This window comes from Ursus americanus, chromosome 15 (assembly GCF_024610735.1).
Source record: "Ursus americanus isolate L20-20 chromosome 15, mUrsAme1.1.p, whole genome shotgun sequence".
Taxonomy (NCBI): domain Eukaryota; kingdom Metazoa; phylum Chordata; class Mammalia; order Carnivora; family Ursidae; genus Ursus; species Ursus americanus.
In genome coordinates this window covers 17510727-17531161 of record NC_142141.1, presented here as the reverse complement: position 1 = coordinate 17531161, position 20435 = coordinate 17510727, and the positions used below count along the sequence as shown (strand labels likewise).

The following is a 20435-nucleotide window of genomic DNA, read 5'->3' as shown; positions in this document are numbered from 1 at the left end:
AAGACCGAATCTCGGGGTTACCTCTGATATTAGTTATTTTTCCATAAGTGACCAGGAACCTAGATCAGAAAGGTAGAGATTCTATAATTGAGAAAACACCTCTTCTCAGTTTAGGGCGTATGGCTTTTCATTAAATGATCCTGAATATTTTTTCCTCTATAAAAACAAAGCCATTCCTTCTAGTATTCCTATCTATCGCAGCACATTGACTTAATATGTAATAAATGCTTTGTAAGTTTTAACTACAAAGGTTATTCAGCTTCATATGAATCAATATACATACCTTTGGACTTTATGCTGTGATATGGTCTTATCATAAACTCCCACTTCAAGGCCCCTAGGACAGACATACCTCCTGCATAATTCTGTGTGGTAGCAAGGCTTAGACAGTAAGATAACAAGAGTTCCTCCAAACAAATGCAGAATTCTTTGGATTTGCCTGCTTTTTTTCAAGAATTATTAGGGTCAATAGTTGACCCCTCTTAGAATAAATGGAGACTCTTTATGGAGACCCATTTTTCAGAACAACACAAAGTTCTCGCATTCTGGGTTCCAGCTCATTTTTAACCTTATATCAAAATTTTCTCTTAAATGTAATGTCAAAATAAAATTTTCTCTATAAAATATGTTAAAAATTTCCCCGAAGGAACGAGATGAGAGGGAGAGGTATAGGAAGGGTACGTCCTCGCTGGCAATGGGAGGCAATGCCTATTGCCTCCTCCTTGGAGGAGACATAGGTTGCTATCTCCTCCACTGACTGTTCCCCAGTGAGGCATAAGGTCTTGCACACTATGTCCCTTCCGAATCGAATGCTGTTGGTTTTACTGCTATGCTAATATAGAAATAGGAGTCACAATTATGCAAATAAATATTTGCTTAATATAACAAATTGTTCTATTTTGGCTTCTTTAGCTGTGTTGCATGATTTTTTTTTCCTTTGAAAATAAACTGACATTGGAAATAAAGGAAATGTAATAATCACCATGGGAAATATAGTTTGAAGATGCCAAAGGAGCCAAAATAGCAGTTGTGGAAAAGGGAATCAAAATCATTTGATGTTACCAACTGTACTATTAATAGGGCTCCAAGGAGAAGAAGGAGTGAGTGAGTTCCCAGAGCTATTAAGATTCCATCAGCCCTTCTCCTGCTTTCAGCAGTTCTGTTGTATACCTTTGATTGTTGGCATGGATTCAAAGTGTAGAAGGGTACTTCACTTGGAAATTCTCTCCCACATAAGCAAAGAAGGATGGGGATAAATGAAGGTGTTGCCTAGAAATGGAGGCTGCAGCACAGCGCTAAGCCAGTATCCGTGGCTCATTCATTTACCTGTAACACTCCCCATACATACTTAACCCCACCGATCTCTTCTCCCCACTCCTATTTCTTTTTTTCTGTTTCTTGTATTCTTTCTTTTTCTCTTTTTTTGAAGAGAAAGCTTCATCTGATCTGGCAGAAGATGACAAACATCCAAAGTAGGCATTCTGTATTCTAATGACAAATGTTATCCTGGGGCAGCAAGCGGGGTCTGGATGTACACACAGAATGAGTTATCTAGTTATAACAGTGACAATGCCAGGTAATGGGAGAGCTTGGGAAAGGTCTTCCATCAATGGCTGGGTGCATTTTCTCTTCTAAGGAGAGTCCGAGTCAGCAGGTGGGATTCTCTCCTTGCCTACTACAAAGGTTTGGGGGCACTAGTTAAGATTGCAGACCTCACCCTTATCAGAGTGGTCAGAATACAGTAATGCTAGCCTTTTCTTTGTCTTACCAAACACGAAACCCTGTCTCAAAGAAGGCAATAGGAAACCCTTTGTGATTTCTGGGCTTGGATTGAGTTTACGATGCTTCTCTGAATTCATAGTACATTCCAGTGTGGAGCTACCCTACACTCCAGGCTGTCTTGTGTTCAAGTGGGATTTGGGGCAGGGGGAGGGGGGAGGTTTAAGGTCCCCCCTAAGACTGTTGGGAAGGAAAAGCTTTGCTTTTTATTTTGTTTATCTTTTCTTTGGCCCATCAGTCCTTGAGTGGTCTTGGAGAGAGAATGCAAACTGGAAGTGTAGGGCCTGCTTATTGAACTTGAGGAGATTGAAACAGTGGGCTAGAATGGGCCATGAAACGTGGTTATGTATGCAACATCATACATGCAAACGTGGAAACACATACATAACACATCGTGGGGGCAGTAAAAATTAGGCCATGAGCTAACGTGTGTGATATCTATCTTAAAAATATGTATGTATGTAGGTATGTATGTACGTGTATACTTTGAAAAAAACATGTCTGGAAGGAAATAGACCACAACATTAATAGGTGTTGTCTTGGAATGGGTCATTTGAATGGTTTTATATTCTTTTCTCTTTGCTTATGTATAGTTGTTCCTTTTTCTTTCTAGCACGTTCGAGCTTCTATTACATATATTTCCATTTTAAATTAAGAGCTAGAAAAAATAAGATATTAATAAAAAAAAAAAGAAGCAAAGATGCCAAAGCTCAGGTCCTGCTCCTGTCCCCTTCTGCCCGAGGAACCTCTAACAACTGTTCTCAGGTCCCCAACCTTCAGGTTCCCACTTACAAAACAGTGATGATCACTGTACCCTCCTCACAGGGTGGTTGTGAGAGCTTAATAATTTAACATCCATAAGAACGCTTTGTAAAGTATATACTTTCTGCCACCATAGAGCTATGCTTACTAAGCTTTGGCCTCCTCCCCTTCTGGGAAAGCCAAGTCCTTCTTCAAGAATTTTCTGTGAGCCTCGTACGTGGTTTAGGGGGTGGTGTCCTGCCTCCCAGGAGGGTCCCCCATCCCCCAGAGCAACCCCCCTTGGCTTCCATCTGGCACTTTCCGCATAGTGGTGGTGGCAGTGGTATGTGTATGGAGCAGGGAGTGTAGTCAGAGAAGAATGGGAACTGTGTGCAAATAGCCTCAAGATAGAATTGTGGCTACAGGGAGATCAAACAACCCAGAATTTAACCATCTTCGAGACCAACCACAGAACCAGCCTGAACATGCACATCCTTGTCTGAGAAAGGGAACTAGCTTGCCGCGCCCTCACTGGGTGAGAACGTGCCGTCATGAGAGACAGACAACTCAGCACTTAGCGATGGGCAGCCTGGCACAGAGCGGGCGCTCAGTGTCCGCCCCTGCTGTTAAGCCCCCAACAGCCCCTGCTAATGACCTTCAGCGCTGACTGGGGGTTACAGTTATTTTTACAAACTATCCAGTAATAGTAAGAATAGTTATAATGTGGATCCATTAACGCCTGGATGGCACACGAAGGAAACGCCCAATGTGCTGCGAACTTTATGTTCACTTTCTCATCCTTTTGGTGTTTGGAATGCAACAGACTTGGTCCTCTGGATGGTTTCCGGGCTTCATTATATTCTGCCCACGAGTATTTTCTTTGCCCAACCCAAGAGACTTGGGGAGAAAGATCAGAGAGAGCACGGCTATTGCAGCAATGAATAAATAAGGCTGTAATCTGAACACTCTCCCCACCCAGTGCTGCAGGGTGTGCAACTCATTTTATAGCTTTGCCCTGACTGCCAGAGTCAGAGGCCCTGTCATTCCTTGGAAACTCGGTGCAGACAGTGTCGCAGCACGGGGCATAATAGGAGGGCCCCCTCCAAGGCCCCAGGATCTGTTTGGATCCCTGCTCCTCTGCCTCTTAGTGACACAGGCCTGTGCAACCTGTCAGGTGTCCTAAGAATTAGAAACAATGTTAAAGAGTGTAGCACAGTGTTAAAAGCAAATAATGAATCATGGAACATTACATCAAAAACTAAGGGTGTACTGTATGGTGACTAACATAACCTAATAAAAAATTATTATTAAAAAAAAAGAGTGTAGCATAGTATCTAAATATAATAGACACAGTATATTTTGTGTGATTATGACTACTACTACTATCGCCAAGCTGAATTAAAGAACATTTGTGGATGATGGTCCTTCCCTAACCAGGACAAACAGTCCCTCGTGTTGGGCTCTGGTCACCATAGTGAGAGAGATCTAACACACTGAATCTAACACACTGGGTTCTGGAAGAGACCAAGGAGATGAGAGCAGCTGTGGGTCATGTCATGGCTGGCTGTTATAAGGACACTTAGTCTAAAATTGAGAGAATAAGAGACTGCTTTACAAAGAATATTAATAAGAATAACAGTAACAACTAATATTATTGATCATTAATTATATGCCAGACCCTGTTCCAAATTCATTGCAAGTGTGCAGTAAAATTTTAACCTTAAAACAGCCATTTGAAGCTTAACATTATTCCCATTTTATAGATAAGAAAATTGGGTCACAAGAAGGTTAAAGAACTTGCTCAAAGTCACACAGCTAGTAAGTTTGGGAACTGAGATTCAAAGCTGGACCATCAAGCTTCAGTGTCCATGTTGTTGTTGTTTTTTAATTTAAATTCAATTAGCCAACGTGTAGTACATCGTTAATTTCAGATGTAGAGTTCAGTGATTCATCCGTTGCATATAACACCCAGTGCTCATGACATCACGTGCCCTTCTTAATGTCCATCACCCAGTTACCCCATCCCTTCACCCCCCTCCCCTCCAGCAACCCTCAGTTTTTTTCCTAGAGTTAAGAGTCTTCTCTCATGGCTTGTCTTCCTCTCTGATTATTTCTCATTCAGTTTTCCCTCCCTTCCCCTTCCAGTGTCCATGTTCCGCTCCACTGTGCTATATCCATTTTCATCATCTAACAAGGTTGTTGGGAAAGAGAAATTAAACACCTTCTATTACTACAGGGGGTCAAAACAGGACCAGTTGGAGGAACTTCAGCGAGAGAGATTTCCATCTCAATGCAGGAAAGGTTAATGGTCAGCAGTAATTCAAAGATGAGTCTTATGTTATCAGAAGTATTCAAGTAGTTACTGGACAGCCATCTAGGATAGGAACCTTTCTGAGAGGGTGCTAGTATCTGGAAAAAGATTACACAAAATAAATCCTAAATTGTTTCATGACATTGACATTCTCCTGTGCCTCGTGTAACACATTGTAGTTGTTTTAATGGCATTTCAGTGAGTGAATAACTGAATGAGGCCCCCAACTGCATCAGATCAAAGACTTACCTAATATGTGCATAGCAAAAATGACCTCTTCTTCCAGATGCCTAGAGTACTCAAATGACTTGAGATATGTCAATCAACAATAACGGTTATCCTCATATTGTAATATTATACTTGACTATTTTCTTTTTTATAATTGGATTGTAAAATCCTTGCCCACAGAGACAATGCCTTACCTCATATAAAACCAAGCACATATTAGAGGCCCTAAATATGGTATTAAATGATGGCATCAATAGAAAAATATGATTCAGCTTCCAGTGAATATTCTAGATGTTGCCAAGACGCCCTGGGTGGAAGATACATCCTGAACTGCTCATTCATTCCTTTACCAAAGTTGATGATTCTGTTTAAATTAATCTTTACTATGTGCCAAGAGCTGCACCAAGAGTGAGAACGACACTGCCATGGAGGGAGGGCCTTTGCCATGGGAGGTAATAGGTAAACCCATGAAGGAAGCACTGGACAGGACTCAGGGGCCCGGCTGAACTCAGCCTGGCAGATTTGGAAAGCTCCAGAATCCAAGGCAAAGACACTGTAGAGTCAAGACCTGGAGGCAGTTGCAGGGCAAGGCACCCAGGAGGCCTTTGATGAGTAATGTGCTCATCGAGTACAGCTGGTCGCGGGGCTGTGGCGCGTTGATCAGGGTTCTCACGGTGTGTCCCCAGATGCGCAGCTTCCGCACCATCCCGAACCTTGTTCCAAACGAAAATTCTCAGGCCCTGCCCCAGAGCTGACTCCGAAACTCTGGCAGTGGGGCTCAGCACTCTGTGTTTCCACAAGTCCTCCATGTTATTCTGACGCACGCTCAGGTGGCTCGTCCTCTCCAGCAACCAGGCACCCGAACAGGATGAAGCCAAGTAAATCTGCCCTCCCGCACACATCTCGAATGAGACTGTAGGTAAACACTGGTAGAGCACTGTTTCTCAGGCGAGGCAGAGCTCTTCTGTGGGCCCTTCCGAGCACTCTCCCAGGTTGGGAAGGGCAGACGGTCCGAGGGGCAGCATCTGGAGCAGTGATGCGCTGGAAGAGGCTAGCACCTGCTGGCCCTGGTAGGCAACACATATGCCTTCTCTGATGATGGAACAGCATCAAGCATTCCGCCTTGTTCTCACAGGGGTTAATGGCAATCTGTGGCTGATTTCCCTGTGACATTCAAGAGTGGGAATCCAGGTCTGCTTCCTGACTCTCCAAGGACAGCCCTAAGATTTGGGCTGCGAGTCCCTGGACAAACCAAGGAAATAGAAAGTGAAAACAAACATGGATGTTTATTTTCTTAACTTGCCAATTGCAAACAGAATTTTGTTTAATAAACCATGAAATGATTCACAGAGGTCTGTGTATGATTCCAAAGTGCAGCTGGCTAATGTAAAAGAAGCTTTCTCCGTGGTCTTTCAGGCCATATAGAATTCCCAGGCATGCCAATTTGTGTTTATTTATTGGTAAGACCTGTATATGCTCTGTGAGTCAGAGCCATCGGGAATCCCACCATCAAGTGGGCACCGTCAACAAGAACCGGCAGGGGCGAATGAGATGCTATTCATCTCAGACACTCTTCCTCACCTCCGTGGCTCTCACCCCAGCCCTGGTCATCATCCGCACCAATGGATCACTGCAAGTCTCCGAAATAGTCCCCCGGGATATCAACACCAGTTCTCCCCAGTCTGACCTCCACACCCTGTCAGAGCACAATTTTTAAAAATCTGATTATGTCAACCACTTGGTTACAAGAATATCTTCACTTGTATTCTTAAAAGAATATCTTGCCACTGTAATTGAAATAAAACCCACGCTTTTATTATGGCCACCAGCCTTGCGTGTGGCCCTTCCTTCCCATCTCCTGTCGCTGTGGCTCATTCCACTCTAGCCACAATGTCCGCCCTCCTGGTTTTCAGTTCTTGACAATTGCTTTGTTCTTTGCCGCCTCCGGACCTTTGCACCATCTGTGGCCTCTGCCATAAATGCACTCAATTCTGCTCATCACCCAGCTGTGTTCAGTTCGTTCTTGAGGTCTTATCGGAGCCAGACTTCCTCAGGGATCCCTTTCCTTCAACTCCAGCAGACCTCACAGACTAGGTCAGGCCTTCATGTTACACATTCAAAACATTCCCTGGATTGGTGCAGCCACCATGGAAAGCTGTATGGAAACTCCTCAGAAAATTAAAAATAGAACTACCATACCATACAGCAATTTCACTTGTGGGTATTTTTCTGAAGAAGACAAAAACACCAATCTGAACAGTTATATGCATTCCTACGTTCATTGCAGCATTATTGATAATAGCCAATATGCCCATCGATAGATGAATGGATAAAGAAGATGTGATACACACACACACACACACACACACACACACACACACACACACACACAGTATGTTATATAATATTATTCAGCCGTAAAAAAGGATGAAATCTTGCCATTTGCAACAACACGGATGGATCTAGAGGGTGTTATGCTAAGTGAAATAAGACAAAGACAAATACCATATGATTTCACTTATATATGGAATCTAAAAAGCAAGACAAACATATAAATAAAGCAGAGACAGACTCATAGATGCAGAGAACAAACTGCTGGTTACCAGAGGAGGGTGGGGTTGGGGGGGGCAGGTGAAATAAATGAAGAAGATTAAGAGGTACAAACTTCCAGTTATGAAATAATTACGTTCTAGGGATGTGACGTGCAGCATAGGGAATATAGTCAATAATATCATAATGACTGTGTGGTGACAGACGCTAACTAGACCTATTGTGGGAATCATTTTGCTATGTACAAAAATAGTGAGTCACCATGATGTACACCTGAAACTAATAGGATATTGTAGTCAATCATTTCTCCATAAAGAAAAAAATTCCCTGGATGACCTCCACCCACCCTTGTCAAAATTGCAAGAAAACAACTGTTTACATGACTCTATACTATTTTTTTGTAGGACACAGCTTCATCAGAGCAATAATGCGAACTACTCTGTTCATTATTGAATTCCCAGCTCCTGGCATGGAGTAGGTTGTCCATCACTGTCATTCAATACCCACGGAATGCCCCAATGGATAATCTAAGTTTTATCAGGATTTAAGATTTCTGGAGCAATCTAAATGAAGGGAGAGGGATGTGTTAGATTCACATAGGAAAAGGTCAAATTTCAACACATTTTTAGGCAGAGGACTTATATAATTTGGAGGCCACCAAATGAAGAGTCATCATTTGAGAGTATCCACACATAGACTCCACTGGTGTTATGGCCTCTGAGCTCAGCTTTCCAAATGGAGGGGATGGAGTGGAGAACCCCAGCACTGTAATGCAGGATGTGTCTTTTTACTTGAAGTTGGATACATTTGTTGGAAACTCTTTACGGTTTATTAAATCAATCTCTGTTTTCAGAGTTCAGAAGCAAGATCATTTCCTCTTGCCATTAGCATTTAAAGGCCTTGATTCCCGTAATATTGTGCTTTCTAGAAACCTCTCCCCATAGACAATCCCAAGTAAGGGGACTCTGAGGACTGGGGCAGCTCTAGATTTAGGGGGAGGGCATGGGCATAGGGCAATTGATGCAGGCTGTGATGCAACTTCTCTCGGGTCTTTCGTCTTATCCATTGTTATAGATTTGTTCTGGCCAGAAGAAGACATATAAAGAAAGCGATCTACTTTTAAAGAAATATTAGTGTTTTGAGCTAAACAAAGTGTCAAAACTACACCTTCTTTCAATACACATGTACACACACACACACACACACACACACACACAAGGCATAGGACCCCGGGCTGCAAGATCACTTCCACTCCAGACACACCACCCAACACGTGCCTACGTCATGCAGCGTGATCTGATTCAGCACATAGTGTGTCTGAACCACCTGAAGGATGCCCCAGAGACCCTTTCAATTTCTCTCCTCTCAAATATTTTCTACTTAATGTCTCCGTGTGTGACATTTACACCATTAGGTAGCCTTTCTTTGAGATAAAGAATTGCCCTTTCTACATAGTCTTTTTCAGTAACAAGCATTTAAGATTACATCTAACAAAATGTAAAATAGGCTGCCTGATATTCTGTATCTTGATAGCAGTTTGAGTTATACAGATATATTCATTTGTCTAAACTTGGTGAATACACACTTAAGTTTTGTGCATTTTTTTTTCCAGAAAGTTTACATCAAAAGAAAAAATAAGCAAATATTGTACTCTAGTTAATGATATGCATGTTGAAGTATTTAAGGGAAATTATACAGATGTCTATAATTTGCCTTGAAGCGTGTAAAAAAGCAGATGTGTTGATGGATAGGGGGATAGGTATATGATAAAACCAGAAATAGTAAAACATTGATGGTCTAATCTAGATGGTCTGTAAATAGAGTTCACTATAAAATTATTTCAACTTTGCTGTATGAAAAAAAAAATTCATTTTAAAAGGTTGGGGGAAGAAAAAAACCTGACCTGCTCCCGTTTCTATTAGAGAGCTCCATACACAGTGGCCACTCAGTAAATGGTAGCTGCTATTTGATTAATGAGATGGCTAGTAGTGTGGTTTTCAACCTTGGCGGCTCTTTAGAATCAATGGGGAGGCTTTTCTAAAGCACACATGCGGGAACCCCTCCCCGAGATTCTGATTTAATTGATCAGGCATCAGCATCTTTCGGTTTCAGCCCCTGTCAGCCTTCTAAGCAGGTGGCATTAGGAACCTCCGTCACTTAGGCATGAGGTGGCTGAGTTGAAGGGCACATCTTGCCCGGGGTTGGACCCAGGCCCGGCACAGAGAAAGGAGTAGGAGGAAATCCCTCTCACAACCAAGGCCTGAGATCAGACCAAGGCGCCTTCACTGGTATAATGCAGAGTTCTGCCTTTCTCTCTACCCAGACTATGGCTTTCCTGTTTATAACTCAAGAAGGCCAGAAAAAGTAAAAATCACATAGATTAGAAGGAGATGTTTCGTTGAGGCGATGGATAAAATAATCCTTACTACTTTCAACTCTGAAAAACAGATATAATAGCATTGATGAAAACGAAAATCTTCTTTTGTTAACTTTTATTCACCTTCATTTAATTTTTAAATATGTAGTAAACATGATTGTAGGCCTTCTCATTAACTAGGGTATCTTACAGTCATAATTTTTGATACACAACATTACTTACCAATTAGCCTGTCTTGTTCGTTTAAATTTCTTTGCTCATATTTTAATGGGAGCTAATGATGCCTTTGTTGACTTATTTAATGTTATGTAAATGTGGCTATAAACTGTGAAGGGTTTAAGCAGAAGCACTATTTTTGCTTACTCTTCAGATTTTGGAGTGTGTAGAATCCCCAGGAAACACACATATCAACACAATGAATATAAGCTACTGAGAAGACCAAATAATGATAATAATTTTTAAAACAAGCAGTGAAGGATGTTTAGAGAATGAAATTTTTATTTTCTTTTAGGTTAATTGTTTATTTGGGTATTACAGGAGTTTCAAAGTTAACTCCAGTAAGTTTTTTTTTTTCTTCTTTTTCTTCTCCCACAGTCACGACATAGGTCAACCTAAGACTATCTTCTAAGCTCAGGCAGGGACACCTGGGTTTAGCAGTGGCTCTCTTGTTGGGTTTCGTGAGCCTTGCTCTCAACAGAACTCCATTCTGCCTATGGCTCACATAAGTATTTGAATGAAGAAACGAACGAATGAATGAATGGAAACGTACACATAGATGACCCTTCCAAGCCAGTGACTTCTCAATACTGTGGCCTCCACTCCTCCAACAATCTTGTCCATTCCCCCACCTCAACCACTCACTCCTTAGTCACCTTAGACTTTGTAACTGAAAATAACCAAACACCATTTTATTTCACTTCCATGCACCTTACTCTCTTCTTGCCACTTTGCAATTTTATAGCTTACTTCCTCAAGGGCCCCAACTTCAACCATCTTTCCACCCCACCAGGACCCCTGATCCATTGATCTTAATACTTTTTCTCTGTCCCTTCCACCTTCAAGTACTCTCTTGTCTCCCTCTCCAGCTTCAAATCCATAGTAAATCGTAATAATCACCAAATGGCATACATCCTTGAATCCCTTGTTTGAGCTTATCACGTAAAACCACAACTTTGGATAAATCCAGTTCTCTTTCTACTTGGTTCTTGCATCCGTGCAATTGAATGTTGGTGGAGGAAATGGCTTCCTGGAGTTGTGACCACAAATGTCATGTGGCTCCATTTGCTGCCAGGCAAGCTCACCATACTTCTAGCCTATTCTGCTGCCAATCTCCTTGATTACTAGTTTTGGACTGAATTATGTCCCCACCCCCAAAATTCATATGTTGAAGACCTAACCCTCAGTACGTCAGAACATGACCTGATTTAGGAAGAGGGTTGTTGTAGATATAATTAGTTAAGTTATGACCAGGTCATGAGGGTGGCCCCTAATCCAACAAGACTGGTGTCCTTATAAGAAGAGGAAATTTAGACACAGACACTTACATAGGGAGAACGCCAGGTGAAGATGAAGTTGAGAGATTGGGGTGATGCTTCTTTAAGCCAGGGAGCACCAAACATTGGCAGCATATCACCAGAAGTGGAAGAAGAGTCATAGGACAGAGTCTCCCTCACAGCCTCAGAAGGAACGCACCCTGCCAACACCTTCATCGTGGACTTCTGCCTCCAGAACTGTGAGAAAATACATTTCAGTAATTTAAGCCACCCAGTTTGTGGTACTTTGTTATGCAAAGCAATATGACATTCCATCATAGCTTCTCTAATTTCACGTCTTTGACATCTCTTTCCTATCCTCACACCTCTCGACAGATGACTCTGCTTTATTCTTCACCGAGAAAAAATAGAAGCAATTAAGAGCTCCCACCCCCACATACACTCAGCTGTATAGAAGCATAAACCAACTATGCTCCTTTCTGCTGAAAGCTGGTCTGATACACTAGTGTCATCCCCACTCACCTCCTCAAGGATGTTACCCCAACTAGTCGCTCCTCCTTCTCCTCTGTGTCAGTTTCTCCCTTTCCAGTGGATCATTCTGACAGGAATATGAACATTCTGCTATTTCTCCTAGTTTCTCTTGAAAAAGGAAATTCTCCAAGAAAATGTCAAATATTCTTTTGACTCCCACTTTCCCCCCACCAATACTGGTTCCTTTTGTCACTCCCCTTGGCAACAAAGCTCCTTGAAGTAGTTACTTATATTCAGTATTTAATTCTACTCCTCTCCTTCTCATAAATCCACTTAGACGGAGATATCTCCTTTACCATCCCTCAGAAAGTTCTTTTGTCAGGTCACCAATGCTTTCCATGTGAAATCCAAAAGTCAATTCTTAGAACTTACGTTGCTTGATTTAATGCATTCAGCACAGTTGATCAATCTTTTCTCCTAAAAGCAATCTCTTCACTTGTTTTGTTTTGTTTTGTTTTTTTTAGGACAATATAAGAGGCCATACTTCTTCTCAGTTACCTTTGCAAATTCTTTGTCTTCTCCCTGATTTCTTCATTAGAGATTTCCCTGGGACTCAGTCTTTGTTTTTATTTTGTTTCTAACTATACTCATTCTCTTATATCCCCAGCAGAGTGCTTTTTACCGAACTTCAAACTCCAGTATTAGACTGCTAGTTTAATATCTCCATTTGGATGTCTGATATTTCAAAGTCAACCAATCAAAAATTTAACTATTGCTCTTCTTCATCATATCACTTCTACCTGCAGCCTTTCCATTTCAGAAGCTGGTACCTATTCTCCTTCATTTGTTCTAGTGAAAAACCTGGGGGTCATCCTTGACTCTACTCTTTCTCTCCTATCCCATGTCCAATCTATCAGGAAATCCTCTTGGCCTCGCCTTCACAATAGATTCAGAACCTGATCATTCATTACCACTTCCATGCCTTCCACTCTAGTTTGAACTTACCATCATATCTTGATGATAAATTACTGCAGTAGCCTAAATCTATTCCTAACACAGAAGCCAAATGATTCTTTTAAAATATATTAGGTCATGTCACTCTAATCAGAACCCAGCAACTCCATTTCATGCAAATAAGAAATAAAAGTTCTTACAATAGCCTACAAGGCTTTACCTGACCTTCCTTCCCATTGCTCCCCAACCTCACCTAGTGCTCCCCAATGTTCATAGCAGCATTGTCCACAATAGCTAAATCGTGGAAGGAGCTGAGATGCCCTTCAACAGATGACTGGATTAAGAAGTTGTGGTCCATATATACCATGGAATATTACTCAGCTATCAAAAAGAACAATTTCTCAACATTTGCTGCAACATGGACGGCACTGGAGGAGATAATGCTAAGCGAAATAAGTCAAGCAGAGAAAGACAATTATCATATGGTTTCACTCATTTATGGAGCATAAGAAGTAGGAAGATCGGTAGGAGAAGAAAGGGAAGAAGAAAGGGGGAGTAAACAGAAGGGGGAATGAACCATGAGAGACTATGGACTCTGGGAAACTGAGGGCATCAGAGGGGAGGGGCGTGGGGGAATGGGATAGGCTGGTGATGGGTAGTAAGGAGCGCACGTATTGCATGGTGCACTGGGTGTTATACGCAAGTAATGAATCATGGAACTTTACATCAAAAACTAGGGGTGTACTGTATGGTGACTAACATAATATAATAAAAAAATATTAATAAAAAATAAAGATAAAAAAAAAGAAGTTGCTTCTTAACACACCTGGAATATTCCCACCCTAGGGCCTTTGTACCAGTGGTCTCCTTTACCTGGAAAGGCCTTCCCCTGAATGTCTCCATAGCTAATTCCTTTATTTCTGCCAAATCTTTGCTTGGAACCTCACTTCCAGATGAGACCCTATTAAATATTGCAATGTGCTCTTCCAAAGCTCCTTATCGCCCCTAGAATTCTCTTCTTTTACTTTTTTCCTATATTACTTGTCAACTTCTCTTATTAATATATAAGTTGCTAGGCTGCCATGACAAAATACCACAAACAGAGTGACTTAAACAACAATAATCAGTTTCCTCACTGTTCTGGAGGCCAGTAGTTCAAGATCAAGGTGTCAGTAGATTTGGTTCTTTTGAGACCTCTCTCCTCAGCCTGTAGATGGCCATCCTCTCGCTATATCCTCACCTGGTTTTTTCCTCTGTACTTGCACCTCCAGGCTCTCCGCCTGAGTCCAAATTTCATTTCCTTAGGCACCCCAAACAGATGGGATTAAGGCCCACCCCAAGAGCCTCATTTTAACTTAATCGCTTATTTAAAGGCTTATCTCCAAAATGGTCACAGAATATACCAGGCACTAGGGGCTAAATATATGAATTTGGGGTGGGGGGGCATGATTTAACCCCAAATACTAGGAAATTTACTTATTATGTTAATTAACTATTCTCTGTCTCAACATCCTGGCCCCAAATTTGGGAAACTAAGCTTACGACCACAAGCACCTTGTCTGTCCTGTTCCCTCCTGGGGCCTCCACACTGGGCCACAAATAGATATAAAGTGGGCTCTTGATAATCTGTTGAGTGAATGACTGGATGAATGGGTGTGAGTCCAGGGTATTAAGAGTTAAGAGAAATAAGGAAAGTCTTTATTGGTTAGTAGGATTTGGGAGGTTTAGGTTGCATCTCCAGATATGTGATCTTTAGCAAATGGTTTATTTTTGCTGAGTCCTCACCTACAGGAATGAGGGTTCTTATCTTTCTCTCTCACTACATGGCTTGGATGTCCAAATGTAATAATGTCTATGGAAGTGCTTTGGGATCCTGGATTTTCATTCAAGTATGAGTCATTGTATTTACCTTGTCGCTAACGGTAGTTATAACAGTAATAGTGCTTTCTACCGGTCCTTACTGTGTGGCAGGCACTGTAGTAGGTGTTTTACAATTCACTACCTCATTTAATCCTCACAGAAACCTTTGAGGTAGCTACTACCTTCTCCATTTTTCTGACCAAGGAAACTAAATAGCACTCATTGATCATTTAAAAATGTATTTATTTGCTCTATACTATTTGGCAGAAATTAACTTGACCTTTAGAACTTCAAAGAAGCATGTTTCTGGATGTGGATGTATATTTAGGTTAGTATTAGAAGTCTATCCTTCAGATGATTAACAGTAAAAATAAAAATCTATAGACTAATGCTCTGTCACATGACATTATACTCTATAAGGTAATATAGTGCCCAGGGAATTGCAGAAACGGCAAAATCTCTGGGGTTTTCTGTCCTTTTTTTTTTTTAACTCTTAAAAAGGTAGATGTTAAACTTAGAGAATTTGGAAGCATTCTTCTCTTTGGGTAAATATAATCTACTGGCTGTCTTGACTATATATACATATTTTTTCCCTAAATGCCGCATTCCTTTTTGTTTTTTCTGCATTTTAGCAATTGCTAAAGGTCTGCCAAAAGGGATTATTACTAAACCTTGTCAGAACGAGAACCAGAGTAATTTGTGTACAGTACAGTTAAAATTACACCATTACACTTGAAGCTAATATTATCCTAATGAGTTGAAATGGGAGAAGAAGCTTGCTTAGAAAAGACTATAAGTGACTTAGCACTGGTTTCTCACTTCCAAGGATAATGTTCTTCAGAACTGTGTTTTGAACACATTATTATAGATTTAAATATTTTAATATTCATTTATTCTAATTTCCCTTTTGATAGGTACCATCTCTGTGCTTGCTTTTCATCAACTCTGACTAGTGACACCACTCTATTTAATGTCTTCCTTGGCCAAATTTCTTGTGAATTGGGAACTAGATTTTAGCTGCTTGAGGTTTTAGCAGCTCCTTTGTAGCTCAACATTTAAAACTCAGATACTAATCTAAAATCCTTTGACAAGGAATTATTCAATCCAGAGCTTATATAAGTGTACCGGGATACAATCTATTGGAGATATTGTCAATATTTGGCCTATATTGCAACCTAGCTCCATTTTTAGTTATGTTTGGAATTGAACTAGAAATCTTTATTCTTAAGTGTCAGTGTGGAGTATATTCTATATATTAATAATTTCTGCACATAGGAAAAGCTGGCCCTTAAAGGAAATATGTATCTTCCTATGCTGGACACCTACTCTACAGTACTCCTCGGTGGTTCCCATGATGCCTGGATTCCCACATCTCTGTCACTCATCTAGAATCAGGTTGCATTTAGGAGGTCCTTGTGAAACGTTGATGTTATCTGGGGGGAGTAACTTATGTCCCTTAGGGTATGTCAGCCAATATGAGTTACTGAGGAAATGGTACACAGGAAAGGCAAGTTTTGATAGAGAAAGGAAATCAGAAAAATAACAAGCCCAAGGCTTTCTAAGAAGTGTGGGACCATGTGGATGGTTCCATAGGGATCACAGGTACCAGTTAAGGGCATTGAGTCCTAGCCATGAGGCATTACTGGTAGACCATGGGGGAGAGGAATGGAAGAGAGGGGAATTGATATCCTTATGTCTGTGTCTAAGTATACAAAGGGCCAGTCTTCCTTACACAACCTCCTTACTCAAAAATATACTCCTTTATCCCAGATCTTCACTTGACTGTCTTTTTGTCAACATTCAGATCTTAGCTCAAATGTCAGCTTTTTAGAGAGGCCCTCTCAGACTACCCATCTAAAATGGCAGTCCCCAAATCACATGTCTTATCTTGGGCTGTCATAGCAAAATACCATAAACTGAGTGGCTTAAACAACAGAAATTTATTTTCTCACAGATCTGGAGGCTAGAAGTCCAAGATTAACGTGTCAGCATGGTTAGGTTCTGGTGAGGACACTCTTCTTTTTTCCCCAGATGACTGCTTTCTTGCTGTGTCTTCACATGGTGGAGTGGGGGCGGGGGGGAGAGAGAGAAAGGGAGGGAGGAAGGGAAGAAAAGAGGGAAAGAGAGAAAGGGAAAGAGAAAAAGGGAGAGGAAGAGAGGGGAAGGAGGTGAGGGAGAGGGAGGGAGAGAGCGAGAGAGCGAGAGAGCAGAGGTTAAGGGCCTGGCATGGGGCCACTGAGCTAATGTCAGGGATGGCTAAGAAATCTGTCTCCAGAGCCCTCACCTGGAGCTTCTACACTTACTTCCCTCAATAGCACGGAGTTAGAGATGTGGATATAAAGAGTGACTGTGACCAAGTCTGTAAAGGACTGAGTCCTCAGCTGTTGAGTTATTTTAGAAGGTTCAAGAAGCAAAATGGAAGAAAAGATGAATAATATGGAGTGAGGCAGCAGAAATATAAGGAGAGCAAGGAAAAGAGAAGAGAAACATGCCTGTAGTAGAGGGAGAAAGGGCTAAGTTGCCATCTATGACACTCCAGTCAATGCCCACATCCACTCTCACTCGGTGATGATCAACCCTGAGGCTTCCTGAGCTTTGCTCCCATGTACAAAGTGTACAGGATGGTGCAGTGGGGGAAGAATTTGTTTTGAAACTGGACAGATACGGGCTCTCATCGTGACATGATGTGAGCCATGTGACCATGGATGAGGTCTTAACTCACTGATCTTATCTTTTATCATTTATAAAGTGTGGATGATGATACTTAGAAGTTTACTGTCAATATTCAGTGAAAGCATATACACATACATTTCAAATACCTGTGCCTTCTTAAAGCAAACATAGAGAAGCCAACAAAAATAACAAAATGAATAAAATCCAAACTTGGTTAACAATAAACTCGTAACAATACTTGTTTCTTGATCCCTCTCTTCCTTTTTCATCACAAAGCCACAAGTTGTTTATACTAATGTTGTAACTGTCTCATGTTTCAAGAAAATTTTAATAAGAAAAAGAAAAGATTATAATTCACATTTTTTGATATGTTTCCACGGATCTTTGGATTAAAGTAACATGATGTTACAGCTGGAAAATTGGCCTGCCAATGATCAAATTCCCTCCGGAATTATGCTGTGACCTTAAGCACATCCATTGCCTCTTCTCAGATTCGGATCCCCCCATAAATGACAAGACCTGAAATTTATGAATATGTAATAAAAGTAGTAGAAATAATGTGTACAAAAATTCCTTGGGGGTGCACCTGGGTGGCTCAGTCAGTTAAGTGTCTGCCTTCAGCTCAGGTCATGATCCCGGGGTCCTGGGATCAAAGGCTCTCTGCTCCTGGGGGAGTCTGCTTCTCCTTTTCCCTCCGCCTGCCGCTCCCTCTCTCTCCACGCACCCCCCCCCCCGGTCAAATAAATAAATAAATAAATAAAATCTTTAAAAAAATTCCTTGGGAAAATTATTCTATAGAGTCATATGTTAGGCAAGAATTCCGACAGTTTCTGTCTGCCCACCCTCCCCCCACAAAGACAGGCACACATCTGAAAGATGAGTTTGTCACTGTGAGCGCTGAGATGAGGGCCACGGGTGGGAGGCGGAAGGTGGAGCAATGAGACCCACAGAGGAGAGGGAGGCAGAGGTGGTTTCCCCAGGTCAGCAATTCTCCACTCTTCCGAGCTGCTGTAGGCCCCATCAGTGAGGGAGTGCTGGCAATCACTCAACCTTCCTCATTTCTTTCCTGTGTTCTAAGATCAGGTGGCCTTGCCAGGGCCGTCTAGAGGAGATGGTCCCATCTAGTAATGTCGTGCTTGCTTGATACAGGAGCCAGACACTTGAATCCAACACTCCTCACCTCCTGCCACGGAATGCTCCCCTCACTCTTCATAGCTTTGGATTGGAGCTTGGTGACCCTCTGAAGTGGTAAGTAAAATCGTGTGTGTGCATGTGCTCGTGGGTGCTTTCCTGGGAGGAAGTCAATCCTTTTTTTTCATATCCTTCCAGGAGTTTATGATTCCAAAATATTAAGGACTCTAATTTTCTGCATATTTCCACTGGGTGATCTCTCACACAGTTTTAACCACCATCCTTAGTTTCCTTCTCAGATACTCACAGGGTGTCCCCACGTGCACCTCAAGCACAGTGCGGCACCTTCTTGCCATACCAGATGTTCCTCGACTCAGGTAATTGCTCTTAGTTCATGGAACCGCATTTGTCCATCCTCTCTCCACCATCTCTCGCTCACATGTGATCAGCCACCAAGTCCTAGCAATTCTGCTTCTCACATTTTCCTTGAGCTAGGCCCTTTTTCTCTTCCCTAACCACCATCTCCCCAGGACAGGCCTGCACCTCCCACACTAACAGGTGCAACGACCTTCTTATTGGTCTTTCTACTTCTGCCCTAGATCTGTCCCTACTGTAGCCAGACCCTACCAGATGACACATGGCCTGCTCACCTCACTACCCTGTTCACATGACTTGTCATGGCATCTGAGACCAAGTCTACTTTTTTTAAAGGCAAACAGGACCCTCCATGGACCGGCCATCTTATCTACCTCCTCAACCCCAGTCTCCCCACATCCTCGATTACATGTCACACTCCAGTCAGTTTGCACAACTCACATCATCCTCTATGCACCTGCTGCTTCATGCCTTCCAGAATCCTGTCCTTTTCCTTTAGAATGCCTGATGCTCTGGTTTTCCTTCAGGAGTCTATTGTTTCATCTCCCTCCCCTAGAAGCTGCCCCCAACTCCTCTCTTGTCACCTTCCTCATTCTCTCTTCACTCAGATGGACTGTGCTAACAGAGCCCTTCCATGCACCACTATTACCTGGACCAACCCTAGTATGTGAAGCTGTTTGTTGCATGGTTGTGATCCCCATGGAACTGTGAGCTCCTGAAGAACCTGAACCATCTTGTAACCCAGTGCCCACCACATGGCCTGCCCCTTAACTGATACTCAGTAGTGCCTATTGAATTGAAGACAATTAAATGCAAAGAAGGTAGTTGTGCTTGAAAATTAGGTTTTCATATTTGGCAGTGCGGAGAAGTCAAAACTAAAATAGTAGCATAGTTACAGTTTTACTATACTCACTGATACTGAAAATGACCTGCAGGTTACTTATTGTGTTTTCCTGTTTCTTATACCCACATCAATGTTTTCTGTACATGTTGATATGAAATAAGAACATAGCTACTAAAAAATAAATAAATAAAACCTCTTTGAGAAATAGCAAACACACACATATCTAAGTAATCAATGACATTGCTGGTGCCATAATTTGTTCTATGACACTTTATACCCTCCATAAGGACCTGCTCACACAATCAATAACAGTCTTCCAGAAATGATGGTCCAGGGTCACCTGGACATGCCAATTCTGAGGACAAGGCAGAATTCTAAATTGGTGGGAGGAAAGTTCAGAGTTGTTCTGTGAGATGCACTTTGAAACCTGTATGACCAAGGCGCTGATGCACTGGACAAAGGGGCACTGTAGAAAGACTTCTCAATGGTGGATAAGCTTTTGGGAGAGCCTGTAAGCCCCAAGATGAACGTGCAATTCTATCAGTAGGGCCATTTCACAAGATAAGTCCACAGCTTTTATCATATGTCCAAAAGGATCTCTGATACTCCAAAGTTCATGAAGCATTTAAGAAAACTTTAGTTTCCTTT

At 41.8% G+C, this 20435-nt stretch overlaps 1 long non-coding RNA gene across 1 annotated transcript in view; it reads left to right on the top strand.

Moving 5' to 3' along the window:
• LOC148108848 (uncharacterized) overlaps positions 1–19950 on the top strand; it is a 64673-nt gene extending 44723 nt beyond the window's left edge. Inside the window, exon 3 of the long non-coding RNA XR_015726812.1 lies at positions 18587–19950. This is a non-coding gene — a long non-coding RNA (uncharacterized LOC148108848). The remainder of the gene's footprint in view (positions 1–18586) is intronic.
• The last annotated feature ends 485 nt before the right edge of the window (positions 19951–20435 follow it).